The sequence below is a fragment of the Pleurodeles waltl genome, chromosome 11, assembly GCF_031143425.1.
Source record: "Pleurodeles waltl isolate 20211129_DDA chromosome 11, aPleWal1.hap1.20221129, whole genome shotgun sequence".
In the NCBI taxonomy this organism is placed as follows: domain Eukaryota; kingdom Metazoa; phylum Chordata; class Amphibia; order Caudata; family Salamandridae; genus Pleurodeles; species Pleurodeles waltl.
The window spans coordinates 681,352,208-681,373,051 of record NC_090450.1 but is presented as its reverse complement, the minus strand read 5'-3'; the positions used below and the strand labels follow the sequence as shown (position 1 = coordinate 681,373,051).

The 20,844-nt window shown below is 47.1% G+C and overlaps 1 long non-coding RNA gene across 1 annotated transcript in view; it reads right to left on the bottom strand.

Annotated features, from left to right (window-relative positions):
- Positions 1–1,437: 1,437 nt before the first annotated feature.
- LOC138266660 (uncharacterized) overlaps positions 1,438–20,844 on the bottom strand; it is a 54,653-nt gene continuing 35,246 nt past the window's right edge. The window contains exons 2-3 of the long non-coding RNA XR_011199604.1: positions 2,552–2,610; positions 1,438–1,525 (exon numbers count right to left, since the gene is read on the bottom strand). This is a non-coding gene — a long non-coding RNA (uncharacterized lncRNA). The remainder of the gene's footprint in view (positions 1,526–2,551; positions 2,611–20,844) is intronic.

The window sequence follows — 20,844 nt, the reverse complement described above, 5'->3', positions numbered from 1 at the left end:
TACCATACTCTGCCCTTCCTGAGGGTTATTTCTGAGGAAAATAGAAACTATACACCATAATGCTGTGTTGGACAGAATAACGCTTCCTCAAGGGATGTCAAAGCCAGAAAATAGTGCCTTCAAATTGTTGCTTTAATGCAAAACTAACGTATGTGACATTTCCCACAAATCTAAGCTAAAATACACCAAACTGCATGAATGGAGGTGTATGAGTTTACATCCAAATAAGTAACCATGCTGAACAGTGTAACAAATGATCTATGTGAGGTATGTACACTATACTACAAGAGAGCTTACTACCACTCACCTTATAAGGATTTCCTTGGACATCAGACTGCAGTCAGACTTAACACAGTGTCCCCAATACTAAATCTGGAAGCACAGTATGTGACATTGAAAACATACATCATGAAATAACCACACTTTGGGATCCATAGTAACCGTGATTGGTGGTTGCAATGAATGGCCGAATCTTAGCTAAGTAGCTTTGGGGTAGCTGCCAATGTTACAGCTCAGTTGGGATTTTTTTGCAGCATAGGACACAAATTCTAATACAAAAGAGACACTGTTCACTCATGACAAGGCCCTGATCTACAAGCATTTGACACATACTATAAAGGGTTACCTAGATATTTATTAAACAACTGTCCCTAACTAACCTAAGCTAAACTTACTTATCACATTTAACGAAACAATCTAAACATCAACCCCCCACCCCTCTTATGAGACGGGACACATGGAGGACAACAGATACTAACCTAAACACATACTATCCTATACTAAACAAATGTATATATTTTTTGTATTTTTTTTAGTTTGTAATATTTTGGGGGGGAAAACACAAGAACCCTAACATGGCCTACACATAAAATAACAGTAGAAATATACAGAAACCCCCACCTCCCACCCACTACCACTAACTAAACTAACAGCCTATACTAACCTAACACTAAGTCCCCTAAACCCACAAAGTGTAAGAACCAGGAAAGAGGAGGGAAGGGAGGGAATCATGTCCGTCTAGATGTCTACATGTTGGCCCTCCTCAGGGTCTTCTTGATGGACCGCACCCGCCGGTTGACCTGTGCCACCTCCTGCTGCAGTCTGGTCATCTTTCTTAGGACACAGTCCAATTTCCTTTGCATCTGAGCAAAAGCAGCAGGGTCAATGGCTGCAGCAGGTGTGGTCTGGGTGCCAGTCGAGGAAGTATGGGCCCGGGTTGTAGCAATGGCTGTAGGCTGCCCTGCAGGTGGTGCTGTGCTTGGTCCTGGAGCAGTTGCAGTTGATGGTCCCGCAAAGGTACCAGCTGCTGTTGGTGCCACCTGGGTGATAGTGGTGGTGCTGCTGGTGGTGGCTGTGGTAGACACAGAAGGGCCCCCTTGTGCAAATGTCCTCCAAGCTCCGGAGGCTCGTTCATGGAGATATCTTCAGGCCATGTTGCGGTACACAGACTCGACATCAAGTATGTGGTGGTATCGCATTGCCCGTCGTTGAAACTCCCTGACCTGGATGGGAGTCATATTTGCAGCTGTTAAGACAAATAGAAAATCAAACATTAGGTACTGCATTGTGTGAAATGGCATAAGAAGTAAATCAGACAATACATCTAATGTACTTGTAACAGCACATATCATCATAGAGCTCATTGATTGTCCCTGAGGAAGTACATGGCAAGCCAGCCCACAAAGGTCCTATCACACGTAGCACATCCAAACCCTACAAGATGGGTAACAACTGGCATGATTTTGGCATCATAGGTCTGCCAGTTGTCAGCTAAAAATCATGCTGCACATCCTCCACCACTGCCAGGGCAACAAATGTAATTGTACTGGATATCAATCTAGGGCCACAAGATCTGCGAGTTGTAAATGGACTTGCCAGTATAGAAAGCATGTGCTAGTCATGAGTGGGTATACTAGGTTCAGACAAGTGATTTACTGATTTACATGTCTGTGTACCAAACTTGTATCATCAGTCCTAGGTAAACTATTCACAACCCTACGCCTGTGTCTGAGGGGGGGTGGACAATCAACTAATAGAGAGATGCAAGAACACCTCTGGCCATGAGTTGCATGCACACCTAGGCCATTGCATGCACACCTAGGCCATTGTACTCAAGTGCCACATACTCGTAGCACTACATGTGGAGCTACATGCTGCTAGGAAGTTTAACATACAGTTCAACATGTTCATTAGTGAATAGGGAAGCAGAAGTCTGTGGGTAAGACTTTGGCATTCCTATTCTGGGAGAATTCTGGTCTGACTGGCTGACTAATTCAATAATATGGTCCACTGCTACTTTTTCTGAATCAAGTTTTATCCACATGACTCATCCCTATTCACACTGCCGTGCCTACAGGTCTGACCTAGAATACCAAAATATGACAATACGATAAGGATTGGCCAACTCAAAGATGGTGATAAAATGATATTCCACTCATGGAACAAAACAAATGATTGGCCAGCGCATCACACCTTGCTATGTGTCCAACACACAGGAGTTTATCACACATCACCAGCAAACACAACAAATAACAGAAATATCAACACTTACTGGAGATGTCTGGGTCCTTAAATCGAGCACCTCGCCAACAGTGTAGGGTGCCGGTCCACCTGTAAGGCATGGAAGGGAGAAATGTGCTCAATGTCTGTGCACTGTACAACAATTCAAAAGACAAATACTATGGCGGTCATTCTGACCCTGGCGGTCAAAGACCGCCAGGGCGGAGGACCGCGGGAGCACCGCCGACAGGCCGGCGGTGCTCCAATGGGGATTCTGACCGCGGCGGTAAAGCTGCGGTCGGACCGGCACCACTGGCGGGCTCCCGCCAGTGTACCGCCGCCCCATTGAATCCTCCAAGGCGGCGCAGCTTGCTGCGCCGCCGAGTGGATTCCGACCCCCCCTACCGCCATCCAGATCCCGGCGGTCCGACCGCCGGGATCCGGATGGCGGTAGGGGGGGTCGCGGGGCCCCTGGGGGCCCCTGCAGTGCCCATGCCACTGGCATGGGCATTGCAGGGGCCCCCGTAAGAGGGCCCCTACATGTATTTCACTGTCTGCTGCGCAGACAGTGAAATACGCGACGGGTGCAACTGCACCCGTCGCACAGCTTCCACTCCGCCGGCTCGATTCCGAGCCGGCTTCATTGTGGAAGCCTCTTTCCCGCTGGGCTGGCGGGCGGTCTGAAGGCGACCGCCCGCCAGCCCAGCGGGAAAGTCAGAATTACCGCCGCGGTCTTTCGACCGCGGAACGGTAACCTGACGGCGGGACTTTGGCGGGCGGCCTCCGCCGCCCGCCAAGGTCAGAATGAGGGGCTATGTGTAAGATTAAATCAGAAAGTAAAGTCTTTCAAACATGATGATACTGCATCCTACATACCACGGCAAACATGTACAGACCCAGGGACTCCAGTGAGTGATACACACATATCTGCACACATACAGAGGCCCTAACTATCATGTGGTGGCAAACATGCTCCTTCATTAGTGAGCAGACAAAATCATGGAGTGTATTCGTCTCATCATGTGTATCCATGAGAGACATCCAAAGCCACTTTCCGTGAGGACTGCATTACCAGTCAACCAGCCATTGTGACTATTACCAATTTATGACACACAGGTACAATGTACAGAGAGCCAGGGACAGTTGTTAGCCCTCAATTTGTATCAGTTTCTTCATTTGATGTGGCACAGCTATGATGAGTTGCACCAACCATAGAGATATGAACCCATGTGCATACCTTTCGCCTGCCATCCCTAATTTAAATGTGGCACTACAAACTCCAAATACCAGTCTAAGATATTAGCTGAGCGCAGCTAGAACTTGTTACGTATGTGTCCAAATCCAGATCAGACATGTATCCGAAATGAATGGAGGGGCACAATAATTCCTAATATTTTGGGGATTTCCATGATCGGTTTCCTGACACACTCACCGAACACACATGAGACATATGTTAGCGCCACATTGCTATCATCAATTGACGTGAAGCCTGCACTAATTTTCAGGCTCCTGTTGTGTTTATAAAGTTAGTCTTGCTGTTGCGTCAACAAATGACGGTAATGTGTCGTAAAATTCTATACCTCACAGGCAACTGTGGCCTATATCTATACATATTTTGCACCTGATTTGTGTTGCTGTTTGACACAAAGGCGGCGCAAACTTACTAAATACAAATGTATTCAGTAAGTTTGCGGAGCTCTTGCTTCCAAACAGCTCGCAATTGTGGTCCTTAACAAAGTAGAAATATGGCCCTGTATGTTTCTCTAGCATTCCACACGCTCAACAACATTGCCGGCAGATATTGTAAAAATCAGCTAATGTCACTACAGAGCATTTAAATGTGCACATTAACATGATTTGTACTCACCAACAGGGCCACCAATCACAATCCCCAGGTGGTCCAGCAGATCTTGCTCCCTGGAGACAGAAAATGACACACATGGCAGGATTTTGACGTCCGCGGGCTCGGGCGTCAAAGTTTAAATATGGTGCACGGTTTGCGCCAAATGTGCGTTAAAATTTTTGACTCACATTTGGCGCAAACGGAGTATAAATATGCCCCACAGTATCTACTTCTCAAAATCAGACATCTTATCACAAAGAGCCTAAGCTCTTTAACATGCAAATCTATCTCCCAGACATAACCAAGACAACAGTTGAGGGAAAAAGGAGGACCAGGAAAAGAACTCAAGGACTACATATAAAAAATAATGCACTCAATTCCCTGAGGGCAGCCAGAGCTAAATATAAATGTGTGCGCTACCATGGGGGAAGCTGTCACTAGCAATTGCACTTAATGCTGCCTTGGGGGCAGTAGTCAGCAGCTGTGGTTGCAGGTTCTGCTCTGGGGGCAGCAGTCCTCTGCCATGGTTGTGGTCCCTGCCTTGGGGAAGCATTCAGCAGCAGTGGTTGTGGTTGCTGCCCTGGGGGCAGCAGTCATTAGCCATAGCAGTGCATGCTCCACTAGAAACAGCAGTCACCAGCCATAGTAGCTGCCCTGGGGGGTAGCAGTCAACAGCCATTACACTGCATCCTGCCTTGAGGCAGCAGTTACTGGCAGACCTGAGGGAAGCAGTCACCAGCCACAGTTGTGGCAGCTGCTCTTGGGGAAGGAGTCAACAGCCATAACAGGCATGCAGCTTTGGGGGGGCAGCAGTTACCAGCCAATGTTGCAGGTTCTGCTCTGGGGGCAGCAGTCTCCAGCAATGGCTGTGGCAACTTGTCTGGGGGGGAGCAGCAGCCGCAGTTGTGGTTACTGTCCTGTGTGCAGAAGTCAACAGTCGTAATACTGCATGTAGCCTTCAGAGCAGCAGACACCAACCACTGTTACAGGATTCTCCTGCCACAGTTGCGGTAACTACCATGGAGGAAGAAGTGACCAGCCATAGCATTGTATGCTGCCCTGGGGGCAGCAGTCACCAGCCATGTTTGTGGTAGCTTTAGAGGGCAGGGGTCAACAGCCAACCTTAGGGGCAGCAGTTAATAGCCAATGTTGTACGTTTTGTCCTAGGGCAGCAGACTCTAGCTATTGTTGTTGCAACTGCCCTGGGGGCAGCAGTCACCAGCCATAGCATTACATGCTGCCTGGTGGGCACAGCGACCACCCATGGCTGTGGTAGCTGCCCTGGGGGCAGTTGTCAACAGTCATAACACTGCATGATGTCTTGGGGGCAGCAGTTACCGGACACTGTTGCAGGTTTCCCCCCTGGGCTCAGTAGTCTCTAGCCATGGTTGAGGTAATTGTTTTGAGGGACGCAAGCAGCAGTCATTGTCGTGAGTGCTGCTCTGGGGGCAGCAGTCACCAGCCATAGCTTGCCGCCCTGCTTGCAGCAGTTCCCAGTCACGGTTACTCTAGTTGTCCTAACGGAAGCAGTAACCAGCCATGGTTGTGGTCGATTCCCCGGGGGCATTAACCATGCTCATGGTAGCTGCCTTGGATGCAGAAAACACAAGGTATATCAAGGCCTGCTGCATTCAGGGCAGAAGTATCCATCCATTAGTGCAGGATTTGCCCTTGGGGCAGCAGTCTTTAACCATGGTGATGGTTACTGCCCTGGAGGCTGCACTCATCACCTGTAGGTGTTGTGGCTGCACGTGGGGGAGCAGTCACCATCACCATGAATGCTGCCTTGATGGCAAATCACCGTTCTGTACTATAGTTTCAGGTTTTAATCTGGGAACAACAGTCTCTAGCCACAGCACTGCATGCTGCACTGGGGGCAACAGTCTTCCGCCTTGGTTGTAATAACTGCCCTCAAAAAACTTGTTACCAGCCATGGATGTTGTAGCTAGGGGTGATAGTCACCAGCAATATCACACTCACCTAGGGTGCAGCAGTCACCCCCCATTACCACAAGTCCTGCTTTGTGGCAGCTGACACCAGCCATGGTTGTGGTGGATGCCCTGGCAGCAGCTATCATCAGCCATGCTTATGGTGGCTGCCCAAGAGGCAGCAAACACCAGCTATGTCACCGCCTGTTGCCTTGAGGGCAGCAGATTCTAGGCATTGGGGTGGTTGCTGTCCTAGGGCAGCTGTCACCAGCTATGCAGCAGTCACTAACGACTGCGTGGCCTGCTTCCCTGGTGTAGGAAGGTAGCCTCTTTCTAGCTTTGCTACCCCCACTTTTAGCCTGTTTGTGAGTATATGTCAGTGTGTTTTTACTGTCTCACTGGGATCCTGCTAGCCAGGACCCCAGTGCTCATAGTTTGTGGCTGAATGTGTATACCTGTGTAGTGCCTAACTGCGTCACTGAGGCTCTGCTAATCAGAACCTCAGTGCTTATGCTCTCTCTGCCTTTAAAATTGTCACTATAGGCTAGTGACCATTTTCACCAATTCTAATTGGCACACTGGGACACCCTTATAATTCCCTAGTATATGGTACCTAGGTACCCAGGGTATTGGGGTTCCAGGGGATCCCTATGGGCTGCAGCATTTCTTTTGTCACCCATAGGGAGCTCAGACAAATCTTACACAGGACTGCCACTGCAGCCTGAGTGAAATAACGCACATGTTATTTCACAGCCATTTTACACTGCACTTAAGTAACTTATAAGTCACCTATATGTCTAACCTTCAATTAGTGAAGGTTGAGTGCAAAGTTACTAAGTGTGAGGGCACCCTGGCACTAGCCAAGGTGCCCCCACATAGTTCAGGGCAATTTCCCCAGACTTTGTGAGTGCGGGGACACCATTACACGTATGCACTACATATAGGTCAATACTTATATGTAGCTTCACAATGGACCCTTGGTACTGCCAAACCAGCTCTCTGGGGTTTTCACTGCAGCTACCGCTGCTTCCACCCCACAAACAGGGTTCTGCCCTCCTGGGGTCTGGGCAGCCCAGTCCCAGGAAGGCAGAACAAAGGATTTCCTCTGAGAGAGGGTGTTACACTCTCTCCCTTTGGAAACAGGTGTTAAGGGCTAGGGAGAAGTAGCCTCTCCCAGTCTCTGGAAATGCTTTGAAGGGCACAGATGGTGCCCTCCTTGCATAAGCCAGTCTACACCGGTTCAGGGAACCCCCAGCCCCTGCTCTGGTGCAAAACTGGACAAAGGAAAGGGGAGCGGCCACTCCCCTGTCCATTACGCTCCTCCAGTGTGTCCCAGACCTCTGCCATCTTGAATCCAGAGGTGTGAGGGCACAATGGAGGCCTCTGAGTGGCCAGTGCCAGCAGGTGATGTCGGAGACCCCTCCTGATAGGTGCTTACCTCACTAGGTGGGCAATCCTGCTCTAAGGGCTATTTAGGGTCTCTCCTGTGGGCTTTTCCTCAGATAACGATTTGCAAAAATTCACCAGAGTTCCTCTCCATCTCCCTCTTCGACTTCTGCCAAGGATCGACCACTGACTGCTCCAGGACACCTGCAAAACTACAACAAAGTAGCAAGAAGACTACCAGCGACATTGTAGCGACATTGTAGAGCCTAATCCTGCTGGCTTTCCCAACTGTATCCTGGTGGTGCATGCTCTGGGGTCTGTCTGCCTTCACCCTGCACTGGAAGCCAAGAAGAAATCTCCCGTGGGTCAATGGAATCTTCCCCATACTCCAGCAGGCACCAAACTTCAGCGTCACCGGTACTCCGGGACCCCTCTCATCCTGATGAGCGTGTCCCCTGGAACACAGGTGGTGGACCCAAGTGACCCAGACTGTCCAGTGGTCCAACTGTTCAAATTTGGAGGAGGTAAGTTCTTGCCTCCCCTCTCCAGACAGTAATCCTGTGTACTGCGTGAACTGCAGCTGCTAGGGCTGCTGTACACTTTTACAAGGACTCCTTCATGCACAGCCTAGCCCAGGTCCCCAGCACTCAATCCTACATTGCTCAACTTGCTGAGTTGACCACCGGCTTCGTGGGATCCTCCTTTGTAGTGCTCAGTTTTCTTGAACCCGTGTTCAAGTACTTCTGCGGGTGCTGCCTTTTTCTGCGTGGGCTCTCTGTGTTGCTGAGTGCCCCCCCCCGTCTCCTCTTTCAAGTGGTGACCTCCTGGTCCTTCCTGGGCCCGGGCAGCACCCTTTTTCTTCAACCGTGACCTTTGCAGCTAGCAAGACTTGCTTGTGGTCTTTCCCCAAAGAAACAACTCTGCGTCCTCCAGCATTCCGTGGGACATCTTCTGTGCAAAGAAGAAGTTCCAGGAATCTTCCATTGTTGCAGAATTTTCAGCTTCTTCCACCCGAGGCAGTCATTTTGCATCTTCATCCAGGGTTTAGTGGGCTCCTGCCCGCCCTGAAAACTTTCGTGACTCTTGGACTTGGTCCCCTTCCTTTACAGGTCCTCAGGTCCAGGAATTTGTCTTCAGTGCTTTGCAGTCTGTTGTGGTCTTTGCAGAATCTCCTATCATGAACTTAGTGTGTTTCTGGGGAAGTAGGGTCACTTTACCCCTACTTTTCAGGGTCTTGGGGTGGGGCATCCTGGACACCCTTAGTGTTGCTTACACTCCCAGCGACCCTCAACACACTACACTAGGCCAGGGGTCACTAAGTGGTTCGCATTTCACTTTCTTAGTATATGGTTTGTGTTGCCCCTAGGCCTACTGCATCCTATCGTATTCTACAGTGTTTGCACTACTTTACTAACTGTTTACTTACCTGATTTTGGTTTGTGTGTATATTTTGTGTATTTTACTTACCTCCTAAGGGAGTATATCCCCGGAGATATTTTTGGCACATTGTCACTAAAATAAAGTACCTTTATTTTTGGTAACACTGAGTATTGTGATTCTTATGATATAGTGCTATATGATATAAGTGGTATAGTAGGAGCTTTGCATGTCTCCTAGTTCAGCCTAAACTGCTCTGCTACAGCTACCTCTATCAGCCTAAGCTGCTAGAACACTACTAATCTATTAATAAGGGATAACTGGACCTGGCACAAGGTGTACGTACCATCAGGTACCCACTATAAGCCAGGCCAGCCCCCTACACCTGGGGGCAGTGATCACCAGCTATTGTTACAGGTTCCGCCCTGAGGGCAGAAGTCACCGGCCATTGTTGTAGTTGACGCCCTGGTGGCAGCGGCCATCAGCCAAGCTTATGGTAGCTACCCCAGGGCAGCAAACACCGGCTATATCAGTGCCTGCTGTCCTGGGGGCAGCAGTCTTCAGCCATTGCATGTCATGCCGCCCTGGAGGCAGCAATCACCAGGTATTGTTTCATGTTCCTCCCTGAGTCCAGTAGTCACCACTATGGCTGTGGTCAATGCCCTATGGGCATCCACCAGCAGCCAGACTTAGGGTAAGTGCCCTAGGGCCAGCAAACACCAGCTTTATCACTGCCTGCTGCCTTGAGAGCACAGATCACCAGCCATTGCTGTAGAATCTGCCATGGATGAAAGCAAGCTCCAGTCATGGCAATGGTTATTGCCCTTGGAAAGCAGTCACCAGGCATAGCATCAGCTAATGTTGCAGGTTCTGCCCTAGAGACAGCAGCTGTCTGCTGTGCTTGTCGTAGCTGCCCTGGGGGCAGCAAACAATAACTATATCAGTGCCTGGCTTGGGGCAGCAGTCTACAGCCATTGTTGCAGGTTCTGCCCTGGGGCAGCGGTCACCAGCCATAGCACTGAATGCAGCCCTGGAGGCAGAAGTCACCAGCTATTGTTATAGGTCATGCCCTTAGACATTGTTGTGGGGCAGAGTTCAACAGGCAATTTAGGAGGATAACAATAATCAGCCCTAACTGTGTATGATGCCCTGTGGGCAGCCACAGACAGTGTTAGTGGTGTTCTGCCTTTGGAGTAGCTGACCCCAGCAATAGAAGTTATTTCTGCCCTTGGACTAGCAGTAAATAATGATACTGGTGTGTGCTACCATGATGGCAGCACCCATAAGCAACATAAATGTTTCTGTCATGGGAGAAACATTCACCAGCAAGAGCAGGGCAGGCTGCCCTGGTGCTAGTAGTCAACAATAAAAGTGTATTTCACCCCAGGGAACAATAACACCCAAAGCCTTGTGTATTTCTCTGGAAACAATCTCTGACAACAGCAGCACAATAGCCCTTAAGGCAACAATTAACTATGATAATAATGTGTCCTGTCTTGGGGGTGGCAGCCATTAGCAATGTCTTTATTTGTTACCACTGAGGCAGCACTAACTAGCCATTATAAGAGATGCTACCAAGGGGCAGACGTTACCAGCTCAGACATTTGTTGCTACATCTGTGGCGGTATGTCACCAGCAACAGCATAAAGAAAGTACTGACCTAAAGACAACAATAGCCAATTACAGATGTATGTACTTCTTGTGTGGTAGCAGAGGCAAACAATGCCAACTGTTTGCCTTGGTTTACTAGTAATGTATCACAGTAGGTTGAGTTTCCCTGGGGCAGTAGACAGTCATTACAGCAAGAGCAGACTTTGAAGCAGCTGTCACCATTTATCGCTCTGTTTGCTGCCCTTGTGGCAGCAGTAACCTACCCAAGTGGGTGTGATCTGCCCTGGAGGTAGCAACCATCAGCAATAGAATTATGCACAAATGAGGCATATCATTCCAACCCACAGCAGTGCATACTGCTTTGCGTGCAGGAGTCATCAGTTTTATTAGTCATGCTACCCTGGGGGCAGTGGGTCCTGAGATACCTAAAATGGCATATGCAGTGATCCATATAATATTATTAATGATGCATTATTGGTATTTATTTCTTCAAGATAAAACATATCAATGACCTCCAGCTACTGATGGCATCCGAGCCCTACTCGACCAAGGAGAGACTGTAGCTCTGATACTTCTAGACCTCTGGGCAGCCTTTGATATGGTTTCCCACTACACACTCATCACTAAGCTGTTTTACATAGGCATCCAAGGAGCAGCCCTCAGATGGATTGCTTTTTTCCTCACAAGAAGAATGCAAAAAATCCACCTTCCCCCTTCACATCCGATCCCAGGGAAATCCTCTGTGGAGTAGCCCATGGATCCTCGCTCAGTCCCACCCTCTTCAACACTTATATGATGCCTTTGGCCAGCATCGCCAAAAGCCACGGACTCAACAATCATATTCTATGCCAACGACACACAACTCATCCAGTCTCTCTCCGAAGACACTACTAACACCAAGACCAACTTCCACAACTGCATGACAGATGTTGCCAAGTGGATGAAGGACAACTGCCTGAAGCTCAACACCGACAAGACAGTGGTACTCTCCAAGGGATGCATCTTGGTGGTCCTCATAACTTGGACATACTCCTACCCCCACTGACCACGCTAGGAACCTAGGCATCATTCTGGACAACAAGTTAACCATGACGACTCAGGTCAACTCCGTCTCCTCCTCCTGCTTTTCCATCCTCCGTATGCTTTGTAAGATATTCAAATGGCTACCTCAAAGCTCCAAATACACCATCACCCAGGCCATCATCTCCAGCCGACTGGACTACGGCAAAACTCTCTACGCAGGGATCACATCGCACCTCCTCGGACGACTACAAACTATACAGATTTCTGCATCCAGATTAGTTCTGGATCTCCCTAGATGAAACCACATCACTCCTCACTTCAGGGAACTCCACTGGTTCCCTGTACAGAACAGATGCCAGTTCAAGCTCCTGACCCATGCACACAAGGCCCTACACAACTACGGACCCGCCTACTTGAACCACCTCCTCATCAGCTCACCAGACACTTCCACTCCCTGTCCCTTTCTCTAACCCTCACTCCCTGCATCTGACATAGCAGATTCCAAGGTTGCCCCTTCTCCTAGCTAGCAGCAAAAACATGGATTGAGCTACCCTTTTATCTGTGGACCTCCCCGTCCCTTCCAGAGTCCTGAAAGTCTCTGAAGACCCGATGATTAGGCTAATCTTCTGGACCGTGCTAGCGCCTGGATACCCTCACGGGTGACAAGTAGCGCCCTACAAAAATACTGATTGATTGATTAAAGATACCCAGCACAACCCTCTCCCACTCCCTAGAGCCCTCACCACACCATTCCATCCAGATCATCATACTCCAGGGTTCTATTTCACAAGACATTTCCACATATCTCCCCCCTTTATACATGTACAGCTCAACTTTTTAATACACTGGAAATAACATTGCATAGGACAGCAGTACAGAACTTACAAATTTTCTATCAGACTAGAACAAATATAAACATAGCACAAAACCAGATATTTACAAGACAGGATTAAAACAGCACAGAGATTATACTCTAGGTCCCAGAACTTTGTATAAACTCCCAGAACTCCATTGTTTCCCATCATTCAAGTAACTTCAGGTACCCTTTACCTTTGTTACTACCAGTGAATGAGAAAATGTATGTTCTCCTTTTTTCACAAATCCTGCTCTCATCACCACTGCCCAATCACCACATTTCATGTTTACGTACCTCAAACCCTTCTGTTCTTGTGGTTCCTTTGACAAGCTTGTTATAAACCTTCTACTGTGATCTCATAGTTCCACGATCTTCCCACACCTGATTCTTCTCCTGCACTCACATGGGGCATTCTTTAGTAGCTGATTCTTCTCCTGCACTCACCTGGGGCATTCTTTAGTAGCTGGTTCTCTCCTCTTTAGAGATATAAAAGGGGGAATACCAGTGATGGAATGAGGCGCCACTCTATGAGCCAAGATCATTTTCTCCAATCCCCTTCTCCATAACAATCCATTTGTCAAAGAAAGTTGAATATTCTCCATTATAATATAGTTCACTATTTCTACTAGACCATTAGCTTGAGGCCTGAACAATGCCACCTTTTCATGCCGGATACCTAATCCTAAGAGAAATTCCAACAAGGAGGTATAAGTAAAGTGTATTCCATTGTCAGTAATTAATACCTTAAGTATCCCTTCCTCCAAGAATACCTCTTTCAAAATTTGTATGGCATTATTGGTAGTTATTTGTTTCATTGACCTAGAAACCAAATCCTATGATAGCCCACAGTACTACCAAGAAACAACTTCCTCTGCCCAGTTTGTCAACTTTACCTATGAAATCCACAGACAATTTGTCCCAAGGCTTCCAAGGTAAATCCACACATTTCAAAGGAGGATCCCTGATTACTCTGGTTTTGTCACTGTTTCTGCATTCCTGGCAATCTGACAACTTCCTCCACTTCCTTATCCATGTTAGGCCACCCAAAGAATTGCCTTGCCTTGCCCTCTTCTTCGTCATACTTCTTCCTAAATGTCCTACATGTGCAATCTTAACCAAATTTTCTCTCAACTGACTAGGTGGAATTAAGCGATCACACCTTAAAACCTTATCTTCCTGAATACTCAATTCATCTTTGACCATAACATACTGCTGTACTTCTTCACTTAACTCTTTAGTTTCTCTCTGCATATCACTTATAAGTATTTTTAACTGATTGTAACCACATCCCTGTCCACAGCTTCCTTCCATTTTCCTTCCCTAAGGGCCAAATCCCCCTCCACACAAACTCTAAGATATTCTTCTTCAGCACACAAAATATCTTCAACAGGCAAACGTGACATACTATCAGCCAAGATATTCCTCCTACCTGTGACATATTCCACCACAAAGTGCAAATCTATAACTGTTATCATCCTTTGTGTAATCCTTGGTGTTAGACTACCCTCCAAACCACATCCACATTTAAAAATGTGCAGCTGTAGAAGTGCAATTATATCACCGGGTGTGGAATCCATTACTGTTTTCTTCTATTATGCTCAGAACACGTTATGATGCAAGGCTTGCTGAAAAGACAGCACCTGTGATATACTCTTGCATGCTAGCTTGAGCAATATGTATTAAGAGATCTATTTTTCATTACACTGACTGCTCACAAGAGTGTCGCTGGGGAAATTTTTCAGACGATGACTGGGTGACTGGGGGCTGCACTCTTTGGGTCGCGGGAATGCGTAACTTAGTATGGGACATATGTATTTATGCACATCATACCACACACAACATAAACATGTTAACCCAGGCCTTGGGGACTAAACATCACTCCAGAAAACAGAAGCGATAGTCTCTCGAAATCCACCTCTACATAGACCACCCCACTGAACTCACCAGAAGAAAAGGTTTTAATAATGTGCCACAGTGACTGCTGCTTTGAGAGGCCAAGTCTGAAGAGTCCAATTTGCAGAACTCAAACACAATCTTTTATCCTTTCAAACCACAAAGGTGTAAATAGGCATTTCATATATTGTCTAATTAAATTTCAATACATGATCATTTCTCAAACAGTTAAGATTACGGTTATAAGTTCACAATATCGAACATAAGATCCAACTAAAAGACAGATAAAATAGTTACAAAATAATGCCTACGTGCGCTACATGATGACAATGGAGACTTGGGGACTTTCCACGCTGGTGAGCAGTACATGCACTGAAAATAAATGTCTTAATAGATATTGCTCAAGCTAGCATGCAAGAGTGCATCACGGGTGCTGTCTTCTTACATCATAACGCCTTCCGAGCATAATAGAAGAAAACAGTGGACATGGTTCATCAAGGTTATGAGCTTTTCAACAACAGGCCTTGCTATCATTGATTATCCTAGGGCTAAGAAATTCAACATGGATTCCACACTTGGTGATGTAATTGCAATTCTACATTCCGCTCTCTAATACTCAATGATAACTTACATAAGCTCCCTCAGGGGTGCTCCATCCTTAGTGCCCTCTAACTTGCAAGCATCCTTCGGTGTGTGATGGTAAAATAGGGTGGTGCCTTAACCACAGTATTTATCAAGTCACATTCTAAGGCATGTGGGGCATGTTTGTATCAGTAGACCCAGGGTGATCAATACCACTGTTCTATTATCAGTGCCTCTATTAACCACGACCCCCAGTGCGAAACAATGATCCTAATGTTCCCCATATTACACCAAAATCTGTAGAAGTGTGTACAATCTTAGCTCCCTTTGGGCTTTCTTCATCTCCCCTATGGCATTGTTGACATTCCTGCTATTGTCCAGTATGTGAACGCAACATGTCTCGAGGATCACATGACATACCCCACCTTCTTTGGCTAAGATGATGTCCAATGCAATATGATTTTGAATTACCATAGACCTTATATCAGTGAGCTCCTCTGTGATGTTTCCTAGGGCTGCTGCTGTACAGTCTGCCAATCTTTCAATTAGCGCTGCCAGTTGATGTATTCTGGTTGTTGAATATACAATCCCTACCAGGGACTCCATTGCTCCCAAAACTGCTATGGCCTTGTCTATCCAGGTGGGGGTCTTCCTTCTTCGTGACCCATAACTAGATATGTTGGTGATGTGGGTCATTTGTGGGGGATAACAGTACCATACCATCCAGCCGTTAGTCTTAAGTATGCATAGTTCCCACATATGAAGAAAAAAAACGTGGTCCTGACAAGCCCACTGATTGTCTTTTTGGGCCATCTCTTATCTTATCTAAATATGTATAGCTGTGGCATTTGCTTGTGCCCACATATATATTAACCTTGGCATCAGTGGTACCCTTCTCGCAATTAGGCAGGGGAAAGTCTGCAGATGGGCGCAGGAATTTGAATATGGGGCACAGGTCCTCATTGATCTTTTTTTCACTAGGCTACTACCCTTGGTGTATTTTATACACCATGGGGCTATTATGTTGCTGTGAATCCTTAAGCATGGAATGCGCAAGCTTTCCGCAGTCCTGTTCCCCGGGGAATGCCAAGCTTCTGGTTCCCCATTCCCATCCATTTCCCGTCACCCCAGAGCCTCAAGTTGGTCTAGCAGTGACTCATCTCGTGTCTGGGGCCCTGTTTGCCACATGATCGTCTATCTGGGGTCTGCGCTGGCCATCGGAGACAATTGTGTACCTGATGGGTGCAGTAAAATGCTACTGTATCAATTTGTTTACTACCTTACATCCTACATATTTGCTAAGCGGAATGTCTGTATGGGCCTCATTACGAACACAGCGGGAATTCCCGCCGTGTTCGGGCTGGTGGTCTTCCCATCAACTGCCAGCCTGGAAAACCCGCTGGCCGTAAAACAAACTCCCTGGCAGGCCAGCGGGCAGAGACATTGTCTCCGCCCGCCGGCCTGGCGGGGAACACAGCCGCAACATTGAGGGCGGCTCCATGAGGAGCCGCCGCCAATGTTGTTGTGCGGCGGGTGCAGTAGCACCCGTCGCGCATGTCACTGCCCGTAAATCGGGCAGTGACATGCACGACGGGTGCCTGCACCGGGGCACCTGCACTGCCCATGCAAAGTGCATGGGCAGTGCAGGGGCACCCCCTCTGCCAGCCTTTTCCTGGCGGGATATCCCGCCAGGAAAAGGCTTGCGGCATTGGAAACATTATCCGCTGGGTAGCGCAGCTACCCTGGCGAATGGTGTTTCCTCCCGCCGCCAGGCTGCCTGGCAGCGGGAGCATGGCGGTGGGTGACGGCTGCCGCTGGCGGCGGTCACCATGTTCTTTCTATGGCGGTTCGGCCCGCCATGCCAGCTGGCGGCTTTAGCCACCACTGCCGGCATGGCGGTCCGAACCGCCAAGTTCGAAATGAGGGCCTCTATTTCAAAATGTCTTGGGAGTGTGTGGAACTACTGGGAATGAGGGGATCACTACTTTGTTTAGCTCTTGAGGATCCTGTGTAAATCTATAAACAGGGGCCCCGTCCAGTCCCTTAGAGGCCTTTACCGGGAGCGGGAGGATATGAGTGTTGCAAGGGCCAACTTGTATTTTCCTTAAGACCCATTGCTGTAGGAGATCTCATATTACTGGGGATATACCCTCCTTGGAGATATTGTATTGTGGAACTCGTGGCATTGGCGCCCCAGGTTTAAAATCGAGCTGCACGGGGAGGGTTAATCCAATATCGGCCCCACATGATTTGGCCTGTGTGATCAGATCTCACTCAGGACAGAATCCTGCAGTTCTGGCGGTATTTCCTGTGCCCTCACTTGGGAGCCACACCTCATAAATGCCTGCAACAATAGTCCATTGACCCTGCTTTCTAGAAATACCCGAAAGGTAAACAGTGGATGGTGCACAGCAATTTACATAGTAGGTCCCTCCCCATGAAAGTAACATGACAGTATCTGCTGAAGACAAATTGGTGGTCAACAGTTATTGGGTCTACTACCAATTTTAGGGGCTGTGTCAAATATTCATCAATGGGTTGTCCTATCATGCCAACTGCTGTTATCTGTGCTCCTGATAGTGGTACCCCGGGTATGTTGGATGCCTTCAGCATTGATTTTGTGGCTCTAGTGTCAACCAGGATAGGAACAGTCCTATATAGCACTTCCCCCTCCACATATGGACCCTCCTGGTCCACTTGTTCACCGGGGAAAACCAGACAATTTCTTACCCTAATACAGCCGTAAAAATATTTTTTTTGTGGTGGCGGGGGTAAAGTGGGTAGCCTCTATCTTTGTCATTTTCATGTGGCCGTTGTCCGCTGCCCTTTCTGGGAGGCGGTGGCAATGGAGTGCTTGAGTTGGGCTGTAGCGTGGTTCTGTGGGTCTTGGAGTTTCTAATTCTTGCACATTAGCAGCAGTGTTAAATATGTTGTCACTGTAAGGTGGTGGTGCATTTTGTGGATGGTAGGACTCTCTTTGCTGCCTTCTACCCCTGAGCGCCCTACCCAACAATGCCCTGGCTGGTTGCAGTGGAAGCATGTTGTGCCAGGCAGGGGTCGGGAGGATGCCCTCTCATTTAATCCTCACCCCTCTCCCACCATGCCTACTCTGTTCTCCACTATAAAACCTTTCCTGCACCATCATTAACTTATCCCTTTCCCTCTGTTTTCTCTTCTTCACTTGCCTGTAGCTGTGCCTGATAGTCTGCACAACACCTAGCTGCCACCAGCACCTTGTCTATGGGCTCTTGTTGCCAGCAGACAAAAGAAGTCTGTAGGTGTGTCTGAATACATTGTTGGAGCCCATATACAAATATGGTAACGAAAGCTGGCATCGCCTCACCCAATGGGTTCTTCATTCCACTGCTCTGCTGGTAAACTTGTAAGAGACGGTCATAATATGAGTTCACACTTTCATTTTTTTCCTGCTTTGTATGTATTATTTTTTACCAGTTTATCTTGTCCTCCGGCACCTTTCCTCTTATGTACTCTATGACATCTTTCCTTGCCTTTTCTACCTCATCTCCTGGTATCCCCCCAGCTTTACCCCTCACTGGCTTCTCTATCCGCCAGTTTATCACCTTCTGACAATTTTCCCACAAATCTCTTGACCCGATTATGCTAAACAAGGTGTCTGGATCCTTCCAAAGAAAACCTCCCAAGGCTATTATTGTGTTTAACTCAGTATACCACTTGTGTGGTCCTCTCTCAATTTGGGGAATCTTTAGTGAATAACATTAAGTCTATCCTGGTCCATGGTACATGAATATATGTAGGGGTGCATGAGTCTTCCCCTGATGAGACTCTTGGCACCTCTTGCAGGGGCATAGTCAATGCTGGTTTGGTCAGCACCGGGTAAGTAGCAGTGTTAATCTTGTTTATGACCTTAGCTGTTGTGATGCATCCTGTTAATTTTTTCCACTCCTGTAATTCTTGTATAGCGTAGTGCAGGGTACCAGTAAGTTTGGCATCCTCCCGGGACAGTAATTCGCTATTGTGAAGCTAAGTTGTGATGTATCCCAGTCGTAGGGCTGTGGGAGGGAGAATGCGTCTTTGGTGTGATGTACATATATGCAGTGTACTTCATGGTGTTTCACCATTGGGTCTGCACATGCAAACATTAATATTTTCTCCTTATATGGCCTCTCATAGGTTTCCTCTAGCAATGTTATTCACCAAATCAGTGAGCAGGGCATGGCATCTAGCACTGTCTGCCTTGAGGAACATCTTTTTGTGTGTTGCTGGGGAATTGTGATTGGTTCCGAGGGGCAACGGTGTTCCCTACAGATAATACTTAAAATTATTTATACCTTAGCAACATGTCAATGCTTCCTTTTCTATGGTAGAATAAGACTGTTTGGCCCCTTTTACTTGACGAGATGCAAAACAAATAATCTTCTCCTCTCCATTCACTCTGAGCGATAATACTGCACCAAGGCACACATTGCTTGCATCAGTAGAAACAAGAGTTTTCTTGTTAACAGTGAAATGGCCTAATGTTGGTGCCTTGGCAATGAACCTTTTAATCTCATGAAATACGTCAAATGCAGAATGATCCTCTTTTCTCCACTCTCTTCAACAGCATTCTCATAGGTTCCACAATCTCAGGAGAATTACAAAAAACTTTGAACCATACTCGGTAAGGCTGAAAAAGGATTTGAGTTGCTCTTTGATCATTGGTCCAGGTGCATCTTCAATAGCTTCCACAATGCTTTTCTTCGGTCTAATACCACTTCCAGAGATTTTATGTCCCAAGTAGTTCATCTCTATTTTCCTTAGTTGACATTTTTCCTTCTTTATGGTCAATTTGTGTCTTTCGATCCTAGTGAGTACTTGGTCCAATAGTTTTTCATGCTCTTCCATCAATCCACCTACTACCACAACATCATCCTGAAAACAAAGTATACTGTTCATTTCTTCAAAGACTTTTGGCATCATGCTCGGAAAAATGGCTAATGCTGACGCCAATCCAAACAGCATTCTACAGTCTCGATATGCCCCCAATTGCGTAACAAAAGAGGTTACCAGTCATGACTCAGGGTGTAAATTGACTTGGTGGTAGGCGGCTGACCTATCTAACACACTAAATATTTCACCACCACTCATCATGCTCAGCATTTTATTGATGCATTGCATAGGAGGTGTCTGTAAACCCATACATTCTTATTTAAGTCTCTCAAATCAATGCAAAAAAAAATTCTATTTCCCTCTTTGGGGGCTACCACAATGGAGGCTAAACATTCATACGATTCAACTGGCTCAATAATTTTTTCCTTGAGTAAATTATCCAATTCCTGTTGAAGTGGCTCCTTCACGGCTACACTTTTTAGAATTATTTTATGAGTGAAATCCTTTAAAGGTCCCAATTTATCAAAAAAGACACAAAGAAATCTCATTATCAATTTCTCATTCCATTCTTGACTTACAGTATGTTCTTCTGGCTGGCTCTCATTGACTGCTTCTACTATCACAACCAGTTCCTTGGAATTAGGGTCTAGAATTATGTTTAGGTCTTTCTGGTGATGCCACCCGAGATAGCCTTCCTCGAACACCATAGCTTTCATGTCAATTTCTCGTCTCAGCTATGTCTCATAAGTACTTTTGGCTATTAATGTAAATAGACCACCTGAGTCAGCCAACATCCTGACCTCTACATTCCCGTGGTTTATATTACAATGAGGGTTCTCCCGTTTTTCCGAACTTTCCCTTTTCATTCTGTTACCCCTGATATCATCATCCTTTTCCTGTACAGTATCATCTAATTAGTTTACAGTGAGCACAATTTCTTGCACATCTTTGCACTGGTCCTCTACTGTTTTTATGCTTGTACCTTGCACTCTTGCTTT